Here is a 17778-nt window from a genome sequence, read left to right as displayed (position 1 = left end):
AATACTTAACTGCAGGAGAAAAAACAGATTGCACCGGAGGGTTTTCCTCTTCAAGAGAACTTCACCCTCTTCTAATCAGAGAAGGAAATTTCTGAGGTATTTTGGGCTTCTTTAACAGGTCTCAGCAGCTTAGTGCAATACAAAATGGAAATCATGGCCATGCACGTTTCACCCTAGGCATAAGCATTAGCTAACCCTTTGATGTGATAAGATTGGTAAGGAAAATCCCTCAGACTTTCATCCCCTTGAAAAGCTCCATAGCAAAACCATTTGATAAACCCTGCCCAGTCTTCAGCACCCTCTCCTTCACCAGCAACCCTACAAGAAAGAGAAGCTCTAGTATCTGTAATTTCCAGATAAGCAGCTGAGCTCTAGGAGACTTAGACCAGATCCTTGAGGACATCAGAGTGCCTCAAAACATTTGAGACCCTAGGCCCAGCTGACCCTCTAGAAGCCAGGACAAAGGATGGGAAGCAAAGCCTTAAATCCAAGGCCTTCATGCCTTAAATGTTAACCAAACAGCACCATCCTCCTCCTATAGAGAAGTTCCTCACTGTAAATAATTCTTCACTACCAACCCGTGTTTGCTACTTGCTTTTGATCTGCACTCTTGCTGTTTCATTATTACGTTGTACAGTCAGTGGTACCTTACTTCTCAGCCGTATGTTGTCAGTCATATATTTGCTTCTTGTTGTGTTACTGTCAGGCTCTAAGCTGTTTATGAGTCCCGAAAATGTGAAATTTTGGTCTTGTTCAGCTTTCAGCTAACCCTGCTGCTTAGATGCAGGAATATCACATTTGCCATATAGAGATTTATTTAAAATACCATTGTGAATTACACTGAGGAAGCTTCAGTAAACCATAACAATAAATAATGAGAGGGTATTTGCCTGGAGGACTTCTCCCTAATGAGGTTTGGTTTTATGCAGGCATTCTGTTTGGAAGTCAGGTACCTTGTTTCTTGAGATTTTCATGTTTCTCCCTATCTAACAGGGCTTTCAGTAAGGTTTTGTTAATAATCGATCATGAGGACGCTAATAATAATATGTAATAGGAAAAGGCATGGCCGTAAACATATCTGGGGGAAAAAAATAATTTTATATAAAATTCCGATGTCTAATATTTATTTATTTGTAAACAAAAAATCTTAACAATATAGTATAATTGTTTTGGAAGTAGGCATAGCCTACTCTATAGCCTTTCTCTACTTGAAAAGAGACTATGGATTAAGTAGAAAATATTATGGTCCATATTTCTTCAGAGAAGGGTTTCTGCTCTGAGGTGCACCTCTTTGTACCATTACAGTCTTGTACAGGATTTGTTCTCAAATGAACTTTCCTAAACGAACTCTCACTTCTGTAACTATGGCATTCGCACTAGTTCACCCTCCAACACCCGCGTTCCTTCGCAAGTTCCAGCCTTGCTGCCTGCTCCCCCCGTGGCACACCGGGTCTGTGCTAATACAGGGCTGTGGCAGCTACGTGGGTGAGTATTGCTGCCCCCAGCATGCCACCAGCTCAAACCTTCATAGGTCTGGAAGGTACACAAGAAAAAAATTTCCGGCATGGTATTTTGGACACTATTACAAGGAGATATACATCATAGCAGTGGAAGTATATATGGACAGAAGAAAATCTGTAGGAAATGACATACAGCTTATTGTGTTTGAGGGAGATGGGTGCAGTTCTACTGATGCTTGTCAAAACCTCTGGCATCCTGTATCACAAAGCCTGTACATTAATTTCACATCTGTTAAAAATGGCATAATATTTCCTTGTAGCTTTACTTAAAGATCAGTACAAATAAGAGAGCGAAGCACCTTTTTTACTTCGACAGTGAGAGGCATAAGTGTAATTACCTAGAGACCCAGGGTCCCTGGCCAGTTCATTGGGCCTGGAGAGTTACTTACTAGATGTTTCTTGGATTCTGCAGCATAAATAGACATCCAGGTAATGGGATAGGAAAGGCACCAGAATTAAGGATCTCCCTGTGGACAAATCCCCACTGAACTAAAAGGTGGCCTGTACATATGGCAGGCCTCAGTTATCAAAAAGTAACATGTACGGCAAACAGTTTTGGTTGGATCTTCCAAGCTAAATTAACCTGCACCGTGATTTTGAATAATTGTATCCAGGGTGAAGTCTTCCTCCCTAGATGAGATATTTCATCTCTGCTCATTAGTAGCTTGTTCCCACACTGGGCAGAACTCTCCTTAAAGTAGAGCAAAAGGGAAGAATAATATTGTCAGTCTCCTAAATTAACAAAGCTCTCCCCTGATCTAAAGCAGCCCAACCACTCACTCACTGCAGTGAGCAGCATGTCCTCAAGTTAGAGAGATGCACAATGGGAAAATCCATCCCTTCGCCCAAGCCGCACATCTGATAGCCCTTAGGCAGAAGAGAGGTTTGAAAGGCATCTAACCAGCAGCTGCACGCAGTGTCTGGTTCTTTGGGTAGTGCAAGGTTCAGCAGCCAAGTAAAAAAAAATGCATCACTCCTTTCCTCCTTGCCTCCAGCAACATCTGCTTGTGTGACAAAGTGAAAGCTCAGTAGTTCTGCACTTCAAAAACTAGTTTGATGTCTGACTTCTTCTATTCAAAGTGCTCGGTAACTGTGCTTTGCACTTACCTAACTGTTTTAATCTCTCACAGTGCAAGCAACTTGATAATGTAATAATCAAACAAAAGATTGACAGAGGATGTAGCAAGCTTCACGCATCCCTCTGATTCTTCTACCATGGAGTGATAGATACTTCAAGAAGAAAAGAATTCCCCTAGTGGCTTCATTGTTTTCCAGGCATCTTTCCAGATGAACTTTTCCAATGGTAAAATCATTACAAAGTAGAAGTGCAATCTCTCTAAGGGCTAACTTGAAAACCTAGTCTAATATAAGGAGCTATAACGCAGTAATGAATCCTATAGGCAAAACAGGACTTTTTGTGACCGGCTTTGTAAGGTGAAGGAATGGGAGGAAATGTTGCATTCGGAGAGTGAAGCCGGAGTGTCATTTTTGACTGCCTTATGATTTGGGATGTTACAAAACCAGGGCCTCTCCAAAGCCAGAGACCACACTCTAAAATGAGAAACACGTGAACCCATGAAATGTGACTGCTCATCTATATTGTATTTCTGAAAATGGCGAGGCCGTGCTGAGAACACCAGTGTTTGGGTGCATCTGGTATTCAAACCTCAAACTTGATTTGTATTTCACCCCTCGGCAGTGCAGTATTTTCTGCTTCTGCTCCTTCCACGACTGTTGCAGGGTACGTAATCCCCCAGTTACGTGATGAAAGAGGCTGTAGGTATCTTATGGCTCCATAAGAAGGTGGTCCCTTCCCAGTCACACTGCAGCTACATCTAATGGTTCCCTAATGAGCAACAAAATAATGCTTAAACATACCTCCACCAGAGAAAGGTAGTGGGAATCCAGGCAGGTACCATCCCCTCTGAGATGGCTTAGCGGGGTTTTTTGTATGTGAAAATAGAACAAAATCAAGCCCTTTAGGAAAAAAACCTCAAACGTGTCCTGTCCCTTGCTACTGGGACAGGAAATGAGTGAGAAAAAAATAAATCTTAGTAAAAAAAACCCAAATCTCATTTACAACATGAAGAGGGGAAATAGCTAAGACAGACTTACAGTGAGAGTTCAGTAGACAGACAGAAGTCTATACAAAGTACTGAAAATTAGAAACACTTGCAAGAAGTATTATTTGCTTTCATCCTTCTTAGGAAAAGAAGCAATTGCAATCAATTATTTTGTAATTTGAATAATCACTACAAGCTATTTGTAAGGTTATTTGCATTTAATAACGCAGCTTACCCTAATATAAGATAAAAGCACGGCTTGCCTAGTTTGGAAAATGAAACTCAGGAATTGCCTTGTTCAAACTGGAGCAAATCTAACAGTCGTACATGTAATAAACCACAGTGATAGTTCAGGAAGGTGCAATTATAATCTTATACAATTTTTTTGTGTGTGTGTTCACATTAAAATGGAAAAATCAGTTTCTAATTTACTGCTAATTGACTTCTTGTATGTACTAGAACTTTTGGCTGTCTGACAGAATAGCATTTCTTCTGTCCTCAAAAAAGAGGTTGTAACAGTTATTGCAGTGCCCTGCTATAAACCTAAAGCAAATCCACAACTGTACTTGGTAATTGTATCTAACTTTACTTTCCAGCAAAGCAGTAGTCTCTGAGAAAGGCCCACTGTTTAAGTACTAAAATTATACTGGATGAACATAAAGGCTCAAGTCTTTGAGTGGAATGTGTGTAGCGCGAAAGTGATTTTGTTTTCAGAAGTTTGCTAAAAATAACACTGCATTCTCTTAAAAATATATATACATTTGGTTTTAACTCAAGAATTAAAAATACAGGAATTTAAGAGTCACAGAAACAAAAAAACCAGATCTCTGAATACTTGACAGAAGTGGAGACAGCAGAAGGTAGAAATAAGACCAACTTTGTTACCACGCTGTAAGCACTCTCAAAACGCCTTTGTGGGAAATGTCTGGGTTGCTTGAACAGTCTCAAAGTAGGTAAAAACAAGGAAGAATTAAAGGTGTTAGTGAGCTGTTGTGTTACCTACAAGCAGGCAAGAGTCTGGCTACCTTCCTCCAGCATCCTTTGATGCAGTGAAGGAGTAACACCTCCCCGGTGTACAGCCAGCTACCATCTGACTGTGAACAGGCCTCAAAGGTCTCATTTAAATGTTGTCCAAGTTGCTATTATTTCCTTCCTTTTAATGCAACAAATGTTGCAATGCTAGGAACAATATATGTCTTTTTCCAATAATGCAGCCGTCAATAAGAGGAAAAAGCAGCTTTTATATTTATATATATATATACACACAGACATGCATTATATATATACTTATAAAAAATAATTGTAACTTATGCATTTATATAATATATGCTATATATTTATATATATTTATATGCATATTTTACGTTACTTACCTTGCACTTGTATGTTACTTGTATTAATAGTTTATATAGGACTTACTTTCTATGTTTGTATGACATATAGTTTTATATAGTAGATAAATATACTTATTTACTTATTTTTATTTTATATGGTTTGTACATAAATCCAATGATAACATGAAGGCTTAGGTGTTACAGGTTTTTCCACCCGTTTAGGCGGATGTGGAGGGAAGTTCTTTTTTTTAAAAACTGCGTCGGTAGCAGCAGCTGCCTGCGTGGGCCCAGGCTAAGGCTGGTGCCAGGAAGGAGCGACAGTGCTCTTCACTTCAGGGGAAGTTTCGGTGCCGCTGTGCCAGTGCCGCAGAAGCAGCCAGTCGGAAAAGCAAGCTCACGCCGCTCTCAGAGCTTCATTGTGGCTTGGTGCTTTTGGGGTGTCATCGTTTCAAGCACAACCCTGCCTTGACTGCCGTGCCTGCGGCTAGCAGCGCAGCAAATCCAGGTGCGCTGCTCTCGTAAAAGCAGCCAGCACCTGCCCGCGGCTCCTGGGCATGGGGAAGGGGGTGTCAGCTCCCGCACCCCCTTAACACGCGCCTACAGGCCCACAGGGATGCGCTGCGGCCACCCCAGCTGCAGCAGCTCACCGCGAGGGAGCAAGGCAGCCGCAGCACCTGGCTGCGTCTCTCGCACAGGGCAGGATGCGGCGCGTAAGGAGCAGGCTTTCGACGCTGCAAAATTTTCCATCTGTTCTCAGGCTTTATAATTACATGCAGGCCGCGTGCACCGCCAGGGAGCCGCCCTCAGCGGGCGTTCGCCTCGCCAGCTGCTCAGGTGCCACGAGCAGCTCCACGCACAACGGCCCGAGCTCTGGCCAGACGTACGTACCCTCGCCGCGCTTTGTACCGTTTGACCACGTGCAATTTTTTCGACCCGTGGCCGACCCTGAGGACGCCGGCAGCCGCTGTAGCTCGGGGCGTTTGAATCTCGTGAAGTGCCACCAGGTGGCACTGACTGCCAGGGCCCGGCCCCGGCTCGGCCACTGCCGCAGCTGCGCGGGGGGCGCCGGTGGCGCATCCCCCTGCCCTGCCCGGCTGGCGGCTCCAGCAGCACTCGGCCTCCCAGGCCTGGGCTGGGCTGGGCTGGCGGCTGTGGCTACGGCATGCTACGGCGCTGTGACAGTGATGTGGAGCTCTGGGATTTAGACAGGTTTAATTTTCTTGTGTTAGATGTGACAGCTGTCTTGGTTTTTTTTTTAAGGCCCAAGCTAAGCAAACAGCATACGAAGACCAGACTGCAGTGAGACCACCAAGAGCTGACATTTGTTACTCGCCCCTAAGTTGGGTGAGCCCTTAACGAAAGGTAGAAACCAGCAGCCGTGGGGCTCGTGACAGCAAGTGCCTGCTCTGCTGAAGCATTTACAGCAGCAGTACTCACCGCTGTTGGCGTGCAGCTCATCGCTGGGGTTGCTTCCTTCTGGAGCCGCTTCCTTCTGGAGCCTTCCAGCCACCACGCTGGTGAGTCCAACACGGCTGCTCACTTTGCACTTTCCTAAGCGCCTCCTGCACTTTAGCATTAGCCACTCATCTCTAAACTCTCCAGGCACTCCCAGTTGGTTCACACTGTCTCTTGTCATTTTGCTATAATAATTAGATATTGTTCCTTACTTTTGACCAAACTGCACCTTCCAGGCTGGCTGCGGCATCCCGACTGGTGTTCCAGCGGCTCACCTGATGGATGAGCTGCAGTAACTGCTTTTTGAATCCCTTTGTTGTGACACTGATTTTCAGTTTCACCCATGTAAAATAAATAGCCTAACAAACATAGGGTATTATTCCATTCCTTTATTAAGTAATTTATTACGCTGCAAGTTCTTTGACTGCACCAGAAAAGTTTCTGGATAAAACCAACTTACTGTTATCGTGGTTTAATGCACCACTCTTACTGGATTGCTTTTCAGTAAATCCATACATTACAGAACCTACCCAACACTAAAACAATAATCTTCTCATTTAACAAACTTCTAGTAACACCAAATTTTTATTTTACCTGAAAAATGAGTTTGTTCCAGTTACCAAAAGGGAAAAAAACTTCTTTTGAATCCCCTTCTCATCTAGATATAAAAAAAAAAAAATTGGTCACATGCTGAAATACTACAAATACTGGATTTCTTTAAAAATAGGATGAATCCCACACTTTTCCTCGGTTTGATTCGAAGTCTTAGTCAAGAGAAAAATATAAATACAGACAGTACAAACATAGGACAGATGTTTACATTTACAGCCATTCAGCTGTTAAAAAAATGATTCAGACACCAACATATCAAAGGCTATTACTGACATATGGTGTCTGACATGCTTCCACAAATGAATACATACGTTGGGTTTGATGACAACCACACAAATTATATCTTTCCACACGTACAATTTATCAGGGGAACAGTCAGATTTGTGCCTGTTCAGGAACATGTATTTTGGACTTCTGGGGGACATACCGTGTTGTAAGCATACAGTATGTCCAATCAGGAGAATGTGTGTCAAATCATCCGCTCGCTCTTGTTTCCATTCAGGCCCACAGTAGACTTTAAAGGCATGTGAGACCCAGCAAGTAGCTCTGCTGAGAAATGGCATCCAGTTCCAGGGAGCACCTTCTATCCTCCTTCTGGGATAGCGACCCTGACCAAAAAGAAGGGTCAGGAAAAAATACCCTCTAAAACAGCCAGACCACGCGTAGTGGCAAATTTCAGCCGGCCACATCAGGTTGGTTTTTTTCCCCTCTGCAGTGAAGATCTGCCCTGGTTCCTGCAGTCCTTCAGCATCAGTAAGTGTACAAAGCCCAAGCAGTCTCCCACCAGTTGTCACAGTGCAGTTCTTAAGTTGCTGCATTTGCTAGAACCATTCCATACTCTGTTACACCTCTCAGAAAGGGACCCCAGGAACAGTAGAGCGCAGCTACTGCTGCTGCAGAGCCACTCTCCCAGCACCAGGCCAGCAGAGTAAATGAGACACAGCAGGCTACTCCCAGCGCTAGTCTCAAAACTGACGGCTTGATCTCCTTGGCATATGGTTGGCAGTTCCAGCACATGGGAGGCGACTATTCTGCCACAGGAGAACAGGCATTAAAGCTCATTAATATTATGGGGATTGGTCAGGCTAACATGGGGCTACATGCCAAGGCACTCAAGTCCTGTCTAGACTTAAGCATGTTTCGGCAGAAAAAGCATCATTTCAGGTGGTGGGAGAGCTCTGTCGGCCAAAATTTAAGGTACCAACTTGGAGGCTCTTGAGGTGCTCCCAGGGACAGACACGGGGTTAAGATTTCAGCTTTAGAATTCAATGCCTAAATTTTGCCCACTTCCCTTTCTAAAAAGTTGTTCAGCTCAGAGCCTGGGAAAGCAAGAATAAAATAAGCAAAGGCCATACGGAAGTTTACACAGATACCAGCTAAGGAAGGTCAGGCTGCTGAGAGACACTTTACTGCATCTGCATATGTAAGTAAACAAGGAGAAAAAACCCCAACAATCGCTTTAAGCTAAATTAGCCCTATTGTCCTTGCCTTCCTCAAAACAGCTCCAACCCTGAATTCAAGTTCATGGTCACTACCTAATTCATGTGTCCTGAATAAATATTTTTCTATATTAAATAACTAACACATTTCTGCATCAGAATATCCTTAAGTCTAGCAGTTAATTCATAATTTTAAACCAACACCATTCAGCTGAGGAGGGTTTCCCACAAATGCACTAAAGAGAAATTCCAAAATGTTGTTCCTTCTCTGCTTACATTTAGAGCCTAACGGGGTGCGATCGCTGGTCCCACTGATGCCCGGACAAGGCTTTCAGCTCCTAGCTGGCTCGCATCCTGCCACTGCAGAGCGCAGAGCGCAAGCTGTCCGCCCTCCCCGGGGACAAGAGTACATCTGTTCCTCAGCCCAAAGTGCTGCAAGCAGGCAGTGCGAACCGGCGTTCAGCATAAAGATGCCAATTGAGCTGGGCTAGCCTTAAGTTGCAGGTTTGATTGCAAGAGGTCTTCCTTGATGTCTTCTGTACTTCTAGTCCCAAGCCTTCTGTCCTTAAATAAAAATACTGTTAGTGTTCATAGAATTTCCACAGTTTATTTTATCAGTCTCTCCTGTGTGCTCTCTCTAGTATAGAAAAGGAAAGAAAAAAAGCCATATATTGCTTTTAGTCACTAGTTGGTCCTCCTTTAAGGACCTTGTAAGACATTTTTTGTGTATTGTTTCCCTGCATATGTGGGCAGCTTTACTACTTCATCCCCCTCAGGACCACTTAACAACATCAGCAAAGCAATTAAGTGTAGTTTTCAGGAAAATGCCAGAGGCATTACACTGTCTGGATGGGAGTCTCAACCCAATTATTTTCAGCTAGTTGTGAACTGTGGAAAGTGGACTTTACTTCATTATAACTTCAGTTCCCACTGATTAAAAGTCTAGTGTGTTACAGACGGTAAGGAAAAATGAAACAATTAAACTTTCCATCAATAAAATTGCTGCATATTCTTCAACATAGGGGTTTACTTCTCTCCAGAGAAGTGATTAAAATGAACTGATTGAACTATAATTTGATTGACTGAAGAGCCGCAATCCATTGCACTAAAGCTTAAATTCCATCTTATTGCTCTATTTAACTCTGAATATAAAAAATTACTGGCGGCCTTGCAAAACCCTTATGCAGTCATCCAGCTGAAATTCCTTGCTGCTCACAGGCTGCGGTAGGTTCTGTTCTCTCGCTGCTGTCTGTGCATGATTCACAATGGAGTGATGCTGAAAAAGACACAATGGCACCTAAGGAGCTACATTAATGCAGCTTTAAAAAAAATTAGAAGAGGCCTGTTATATTATCAGGTGTTTTGTACCTATTACATAATCATTTGGGGATTCTAAACTCAACCACTGATAAAAGTTAACCCAAGAGACTGGAGAGAAAAATTGTCGGGTTATATACAGTTGTTGCAGCAAAAAATAACATAGTCTCCTGATGAAAAATGCAGCCGTGATGCACCTTCCTGCTGCAGAGCTGTCTTCAGCAAGGTGTGAGGTTACCAGCTCACAGGTTCATACGCATGCATATGTATGACTCTTCCCTTCTAGGAGCTACTACAGGCACATCTAGTCTGGTCTTGAGTGTAAGTTGTTCTGGCTATGAACCAGGATACCTGGATCCCAGTCCAAAGACTGTTTCTTTGGGCTTGGGGTATGTTTTTAAGGTTTGCTTACTCTACGAGGCCTTCATCTCCGCAGACGAAGAAGCGTTCTGCCGGAGTCAAGGACTGCTATTGCACAGTGAAGTCTAACAAAAAGCAGGTAAGAAGCCATGAGCTGTTTGCTTCTGTCAACAAGCTACTACAATATTTTAATACAGAAAACACCTAGAATATCATTCCCCCTCTGAAAATTTAACTGAAATGCCATTTGCTATTACGAGGTTGCCCCTCTGTTGTATGACACCTGCTTTCTCTATTCCCACCTTGTATTTTGAAATAAAACACAGTATTTGACTTACAGCTGCACCGCAGTAACATCGAGTTAAAATATATTGTAGTGTTAAGTTGCAGCGAGAACACATTATTATATTGGTAATTAAATGAATCTGACTGGGTAAAATGTGCAGATAAAGATGGGCAACAGCTGGGTTAGACACTTAGTGCACTTCCTCTAACAGGCAGCTCGAACTCCAAATGAAGTCAATAGATGCTTTTCCATTACCATCCCCGAGCACCAGGGCATGTACTCCTTGAGCTGTAATATTTACTGCTGAGCTCAGTTTGCTGTTAAGCTGTGCACTTCTGGCTGTGACTGATCTATGAGGCTGGCTTCATAGCTCATCAGGCCATATATGTGATTTGTATCAGCTCCAACTCTTGGACATTGCCAATCCTAGTTTTACAGGGATTCCTGACCACAGTCAAGGGTTACTAATTCCCTGTGTTCTTTGGTCTTATTGTTTTAATCACAGGGCATACCACAACCCTTCTCATTTGTTAGCCAAAAGCTACCAAGGCTGTACTGGAGTCACTGAGGCGATATCAATCTGACAAAATGCTGCCTCCGTCTAATTTAGAAGGAACACCTTTCGCAAATTTTATTTGGCACTTCATGATCATCTTGCATTATAGGCCTTTTCGTTGTTTCCTCTTTCATTTTGATTACCAATTACTACAAATGTTACCCTCTACTCCCACCTCGCTAGATGTAACTCTGAATAAAGATGTGCAGCAACAGCAGTAGCAGTTTAAAGGGAGACAAGGGCAAATGCAGAAGCACCGATTTTTAGGTGTGTCTGGAGGCTGCAGGATGTTTGCCGCGTTCCCTCAGCCGAGCTTTATGTACACACACCAGAGGGATGGATGTCGGGCCCCAAACAGCTTAAATGCCTACTTAATGCCTATTTAATCTTGCAGTTCTTACACAGGCAGATAAACTGCAATTACAACAGCACCTCTGTCTGCATAAAAGCTGCAGAACGTGGTGCTGTGTTTGAAGTAATTTATTTCTTATTTTCTTGCAGGACAAGAAAACAGCCCCAAGCGTGGAACTAGCCTCAAGACTTCTCTAATTCCTAAATGAGAAAGTGGAAGGGATCTTACAAACCATTTATTCATCTCTCACAGCGCTCCTACATCCGTGGCGGCAAGCAGAGCCTGGGAAGGGTTTTTTGTCGTGCTGACATCGAGCCACAAGAAATGTGGGGACTGTGCAAACAACATCAAGAGCAGGGCAGGACCTTCTTCCAAGACCAGCCTGTGCAGGCAAGTGGAGGAGGGACAAGCACCTGGTGACCAAAGCAATTGCTTAACGCGGCTCCCCAGAAAAGCGACAGTGACTGTAGGTACAGGAACTTGCCAACAGTGCCACCAGATCACACTGGCACATCAGGGAAAAAGTGGCAAATGATTCAAGCTGGATTTGTTTTCCATATCCATGGGTCTCCTGGCAGATGCACAGGAACAACCGTTCACAAAAAGAACATTATTCTGCTATGGATGCTGCAAAATCACACAAATAACCTCTCTGTCCTTACCCTGCTAGGGCGAGGCATCAGAATTTTCTGGTTTTCAACATTCAAGCTGTTAATATAATGATTAATTATATTAACATATATTTGTTATATATATGTTATAACGATTTTATATATATATAAAAAAGATAATAAATCATGCAAGATGATTTAAAAACCTCCAATTACAAAAGCATATAAAAATGTATTAGCCAGCAGATTTCTGTTTGACATATACAGCACTTTAATTACAGAGATACTGTAATTCTCAATTTTTAAGGAAATGTGATTACTTAATTTCATTAGGTTATAGCTTGACTATTCAAGAAAACATTATTTAAAAGGCACAGTGTTACCTATTTATTCCAGACTGTTAAAACCCCAGCAAAACATAAGCAAACACTTGAATACTCTCTTCCTAGCAACCAAGGTCTTTCATCAGAAAAGCAGCATATTTGTCTTTTTTCTGTACCTTGTATTATGCCAAAATTCTAGTTTGCAACCCTTCAGGCCATTCAATAACCATCAAATTCCTGGAACAGAATTTTAGGTGAAAGTCTAAGCCGGTGACTAAGCCACCCCTTTGTTAATTTTCTAAAAAAATTTAATTGAGCTTTTTATCAAAACCACCATGAGTAGCAAGAGTGCCCTCAGCTTTAACGTTACAGAAGCGACATCAAGCTACCCAAAATGAATTTGGGACAAAATTCCGTATTGGGTACAACCGAATCCCTATCTGAATTCCTCCGTCACCGCTACTTACATGTAACACTAGAGCCATAGGGCCAGATTTTCAGAATTCTGTGTATCTCTTACTTCCACTGACAGAAATACCAGGAAATTAGTTTTAGGCACTAAGCTTCTTTACATTCACTAACCTGCGACATCACTTAACTCTTCAAATTACCAGCAGCATTTTACAAAGTGCTGAGTTTTTGCAGTTCCCGCTGCAGCGAGTGCAAAAGACAGACACAGAGTATTCCCTTGCGATTTAGCTCTGTCTTTGAAGGCTGGGATAGCGGTGACGTTTTTACTGAAGAAATGGGGGTTTTGGATTTCTTAAGACTTTTGCAGGATGCTGGGCATCCAAAAAACCAAAGCACCAACCAATACTTACACTAACAGAATCCTCTCCTTCTATACATCCCTTCTTTTCTTATGTAACAGTAGGTTCTCTATTCTGTCTTTTCTTAACTCTTCAAGAAAAATATGTCTTCCATGGAAAAGATGAGAGCTAAGTGAGAGGATGTGTCCTTCTTGACACTTACAGTGTGGTCGAAGAGCCAGCTCCCCCCAGCTTTTCCCAAAAGAGTTCGCAGACAACTGTCCAGAAAAGTACATGGTCTCCCCAAGAGTTCTGCTAACAGCAGGATATACTGCAGCACTCTGGACTGCTGCTGCTGTGTCACTTCAGTGCCACCGAGGTCAGCTGAGTGTATTAAATTAACACTGTTCCCATGCAAAGCAAAATGCCTGTGAACAGAATGGCATGGCATAATAATGGGGTAGGACGAGTAGAGACATGGCAAAATATTAAATGGTTGGAAGGAGTGGGGAGCACTGACATGACTGACTTACGTGACTTAGTGCCAAATGTACATTATCACACAGATCTCCCAGCAAATTATGTGTCTGTTCACCACCACTTAACATTTTCATAGCTTATTTCAGTATTCTTGCATTCGTTTCACCCTTAATAATTTATTTATGAGTGTAGGATTATTAACAATCTGAAGCTTCATTACAACCTATCCTGGGGGAATCTCACCTGCCTCATCCCACTAAATTATTATTCCCAAATATCTAATTTACATTTAATAAGACATCAATTGAACATCAATAAAATAATAATGAATTAATAAACTATAGCTTCCCAGAAATACCAGTAGCCTAAATATGTAAGCAAATGCAGTGCATAGTGTGCAGGTCAGTTTTCAAATCTCTCTGAGAATATTTGTCAGAATCATTTAGTATTTAGAATATGATAATAATCCATAATCATATTTAATTGCCATGGTCTCCAACTAATTCTTGTGGTAACTGTGAAGCACGCCAGCCCATGAACCTGTAAGGCAGAGCTGGGAAGTCACCAAGTGTTCTGTTTAAGTAAGAAGGCCACCTCAAAACACTGTAAATGCCTGAGGGGCTCCATGGTTCCACGAAATGAAGTGGCAAAAGAATTTTAGTTTGGGTAAATGCTTTGGGGGTTTTTTTTGGTTGTTTTTTTTTTTTTTTTTTACTTTAACATGATCTCTTAAATTGAAACACTTTATTTTTCTATACATAAAGTTAAAATACGCCTCTCTAACTGATGAACTTCAGCCTAAGAACATTGAAACAGCATAGTTCAACATTGCTGGCAGGGTGTTCTGTTTTACCAAAGTATCAACCCAAAGGACAAGCTTTAGAAAACATTTGTATCCAGACAGTGGCATCATTTCACTCTGGCGAATTTCAGTCAAGGCCCTAATCACCCTACAGCTCCACAGCACTGCTCATCACTAACGGCGAACCGCTTCCATGTGTATTTCCTAGGCTCGTACAAAGCTCGCACAAGATTTAATGGAGGAAGGGGAACCAGAAGAGTCAAAACATTCATTCTGGATTTTTTCATTTCACCAAGTTCTTACCATGTACTTTCATTTATGGTTCAATTTTTACCAGGGCTTGAAAAAGAGCCTTAGATAGAAAAGATGACTGTGTTGTCAGTAGCACAATTCTCTGTCACAGTCCACTAAGAATCACTTACCCCCATTCTTCAAAATGATCCCCCTGAAGTCAGCAGAACTGCCTCAGCCCCTCGCTTCAGTAGGATTTACATCAGAGCTTTAAATGCCCATCTGTGGAACTGAAGCCAAAAAACATTATTATCCTTCTATGAGAGTCTGGTATTTTTTAATATTCACTGACTTTTTCTATTCATCCACAACACATCTGTCTTTTTAACTGCTCGTGTCCAGTTTGAATATCTGTGTTTACACAAGCAAGGACTATAAGGCCAACTGTCCTCAGGCATGCAACATGGCTTCACGCAAACAGTACAATCCCATTTGAAACTGTAATGCCACCTGGGATGTTTACAAGTCCACTGAGATGTGCTATCCAAACCCTAATGTAGAGAGGTTTCAGTTTAACAGTTTAAAAAATGTTAACACCTAAAGGGGCCATCAGCCATTCTGGTCTGACCTCCTATTCAGTTTTTACTCAGTTACTTCTGCATCAATCCCCACAACTCCTATCTGACTAAAACACATCTTCCTCAAATAATTTGAGACTTAATCTGTAAATGGAAAATCCATCATCCCCTCTCATCAGTTTACACTAGCATTTATTACCCCACACTTAAAAGCAATGCCTTCTCAGTTGAGCTTGTCAGGCTGTCACTCCCCAAGCTGCCTGCCCTGCGGCACGGTGCTCTGGCAGTCCCTGCTTTGGTCCCAGGGAGGTGCTGGCACACCACAACCTGGGTGAGCTGAACTCGGAGGGATGAGCAATTCCACCATTCAGAAACACGCGGGCAATTGCATGTGTTCACTCCCATCCTTGGCATGTCTTTTTACCCTGAAGGACTCATCAAAGTCCAGAATCAAAGCCATCCCCGATGTTTGTCCTGAACAGATGCAAACAGAGTCCTTTCTGGGGCACTCTCACAGGGAGATGATGACTAGTTTAGCACAGACTGCACTTGCCCACACCTCTGAGGGGTGGTTTTCATTTTAGGGCAACCCACTTACCACATTTTCCATTTCCCTTCATTTAACCACACTCAAGTTCTGAAATCAAAATACCACTCGCCTCTCTTTTAAAAAAACATTCCACTACGGGCTAGCTTCACTGCCCTCATTCAATGAAACTACTTGCTGACTTGAATAGGTATTTTTTCTTGAGTGAGAAAGAATAAAGTCTTCAGTTTCTGGGCCGCCTTTGCAAAGGAACCTGTGAAAACCAAAACAAATAATGTACACCAATTCACCTTGGCCAAGTGCAAAAATTGTCCTCCAGAGTGACAGCTATCAGTTTGTCTCCAGTGAGAGCTGTATAACTTCTTCTGTAAACATGACAATGAATAATGATCAGTCTCTTACTCCTCCCTTACTCTCCTGTGTGACAGACCCTTAATCATGGCCATTAGATTATTAATTGCTTCAGAGATTTCTACACTGCTGAAGCTGCATTCTCCTCTGGACATCAAAGACAGTATTAAAGCCCTGCTTAGGAAAGCTCCTCAGAAACATCTGCTGATGTTCGTCCCAGCTAAGGAATGCTCTGTTCTAGGCAGAAAGCACATAGCTTCGGCTCACTGCCTCCTAACTCCTGGATGATAAGGTATCCTGCAAAAACTGAAAAGTGAAATATTTACCCCTGAAAACACAAGAGAGAGAAGTACACCTCTCATTACACTCTAAAAAACTATTCAGCTTTCTGCTACCTTAGCCACACCTCTAGATCCTGCAAAGTTCACCCATCCTTAATAAGTTCCTGACCACTGAGGCTTGCGATGCAACAATAAAGTATTACAAATCATGACTGTTTAACAGAAAACTGAACGAGAAACCCACCCACTAAGGCACTGCACCACCAGCAACTACTACTGCACCACAAGCAGCGCTGTAACATTTTAATTTTGTATGTCTTGCACTTATGAGCATCCTCCAAGGATTAACCTAACGCTACATGCTTCTGCAGCCAAGAAGGGTGCCAATACAGGTGCCCCAAGGAGGGAACAACAGGGCAGAATCAAGATTCAGGTTTCCACCAAGCAATGAATGATTCATAAACTCTTTGTACACAGGCAATATGAATCAATTCTTACATTGTAATTACTAGAAAATTAATGTAACTGCCTCTCAAGAGAATTCCTGGAGAACACTGTTACTTTCTGCAGGTACACAGATGCAAGCTAAAGCTATGTATACATAACAGGTGGTGATCTGTATAATGATAATGTATTTGGTTTAGCCTTGCTTTGGAATATGTAGCAACTTATTAATGGCCAACGTCTTACAACACTGTGGAAAGTAATGCCTGGCAATTTACCAACTCCTAATAAAACTCTGTGCTTCTAAGTATTACTGTTGATGCTGCTCTTGATTTTGATTCAGCTGACTTTTACCTAGGCTCAGCACTGCAGCTCATCCATGTTTCCCCAGCTCCCTCAGAATTTAGAAATACAAATTCCTACTGAACAAGAACTGCAAATGCAGCACTGCCCTTGTCTGCCCCGAGTCTGCCCATGAGACTAACTTTGGTTCAAAACACTAGAAAGGCACATGTGTGTCCCAAAAGCAGAGGTTCCAAGATGAACATTGCATTATCCGTAAGCAAGTTATACCATCCTAAAAGCATACTGTCAAGGTGTACTACCACACTCAATTAAGTCTGTATATGCCACGCAGGGAAAGAATTTTCAGATGAACAACATCTGTGAAGGTAAGTTTCTTCAGAACTTCAGAGCCACATGGTGACAACGCAAAAATATGTAGATTTAAAACATCTCTCTGCCAAAACTTAAGCCTGTTCCATACCTGTAATCACTACTTTAGGTGATTCGAAAGCATGACTGCATTTCAAGCAGAGTTTAATTACATCATACATCTCAAACGTCAAGAGCTGTTGTAAGCAATTACAATATACAAAGACCTGAGTCTCAGTCACATCCTCAGACAACAGTAACATGTTGTGAACACTTCCTTTCCCAACTGTCTCTTACCAGACACGTCAGCCACTCCATGAGCCATGTTCCTCAGCTGTGGGAGCTTAACAGCTTTCCACTGATTTAGTCAACGGTAGGGATTGCTAAAGATCAGGTCTCATGATTCGGAGTTCACAAAAGTGCTCTGAAAAAG

At 42.3% G+C, this 17778-nt stretch overlaps 1 long non-coding RNA gene across 1 annotated transcript in view; it reads right to left on the bottom strand.

Annotated features, from left to right (window-relative positions):
- Window positions 1-6746: 6746 nt before the first annotated feature.
- LOC114017387 (uncharacterized) overlaps window positions 6747-17778 on the bottom strand; it is a 31055-nt gene continuing 20023 nt past the window's right edge. The window contains exons 2-3 of the long non-coding RNA XR_003562426.2: window positions 14682-14780; window positions 6747-8987 (exon numbers count right to left, since the gene is read on the bottom strand). This is a non-coding gene — a long non-coding RNA (uncharacterized LOC114017387). The remainder of the gene's footprint in view (window positions 8988-14681; window positions 14781-17778) is intronic.

This window comes from Falco cherrug, chromosome 14, assembly GCF_023634085.1.
Source record: "Falco cherrug isolate bFalChe1 chromosome 14, bFalChe1.pri, whole genome shotgun sequence".
Taxonomy (NCBI): domain Eukaryota; kingdom Metazoa; phylum Chordata; class Aves; order Falconiformes; family Falconidae; genus Falco; species Falco cherrug.
The sequence above is the reverse complement of the archived record's forward strand: the minus strand, read 5'-3'. Positions and strand labels throughout refer to the sequence as shown.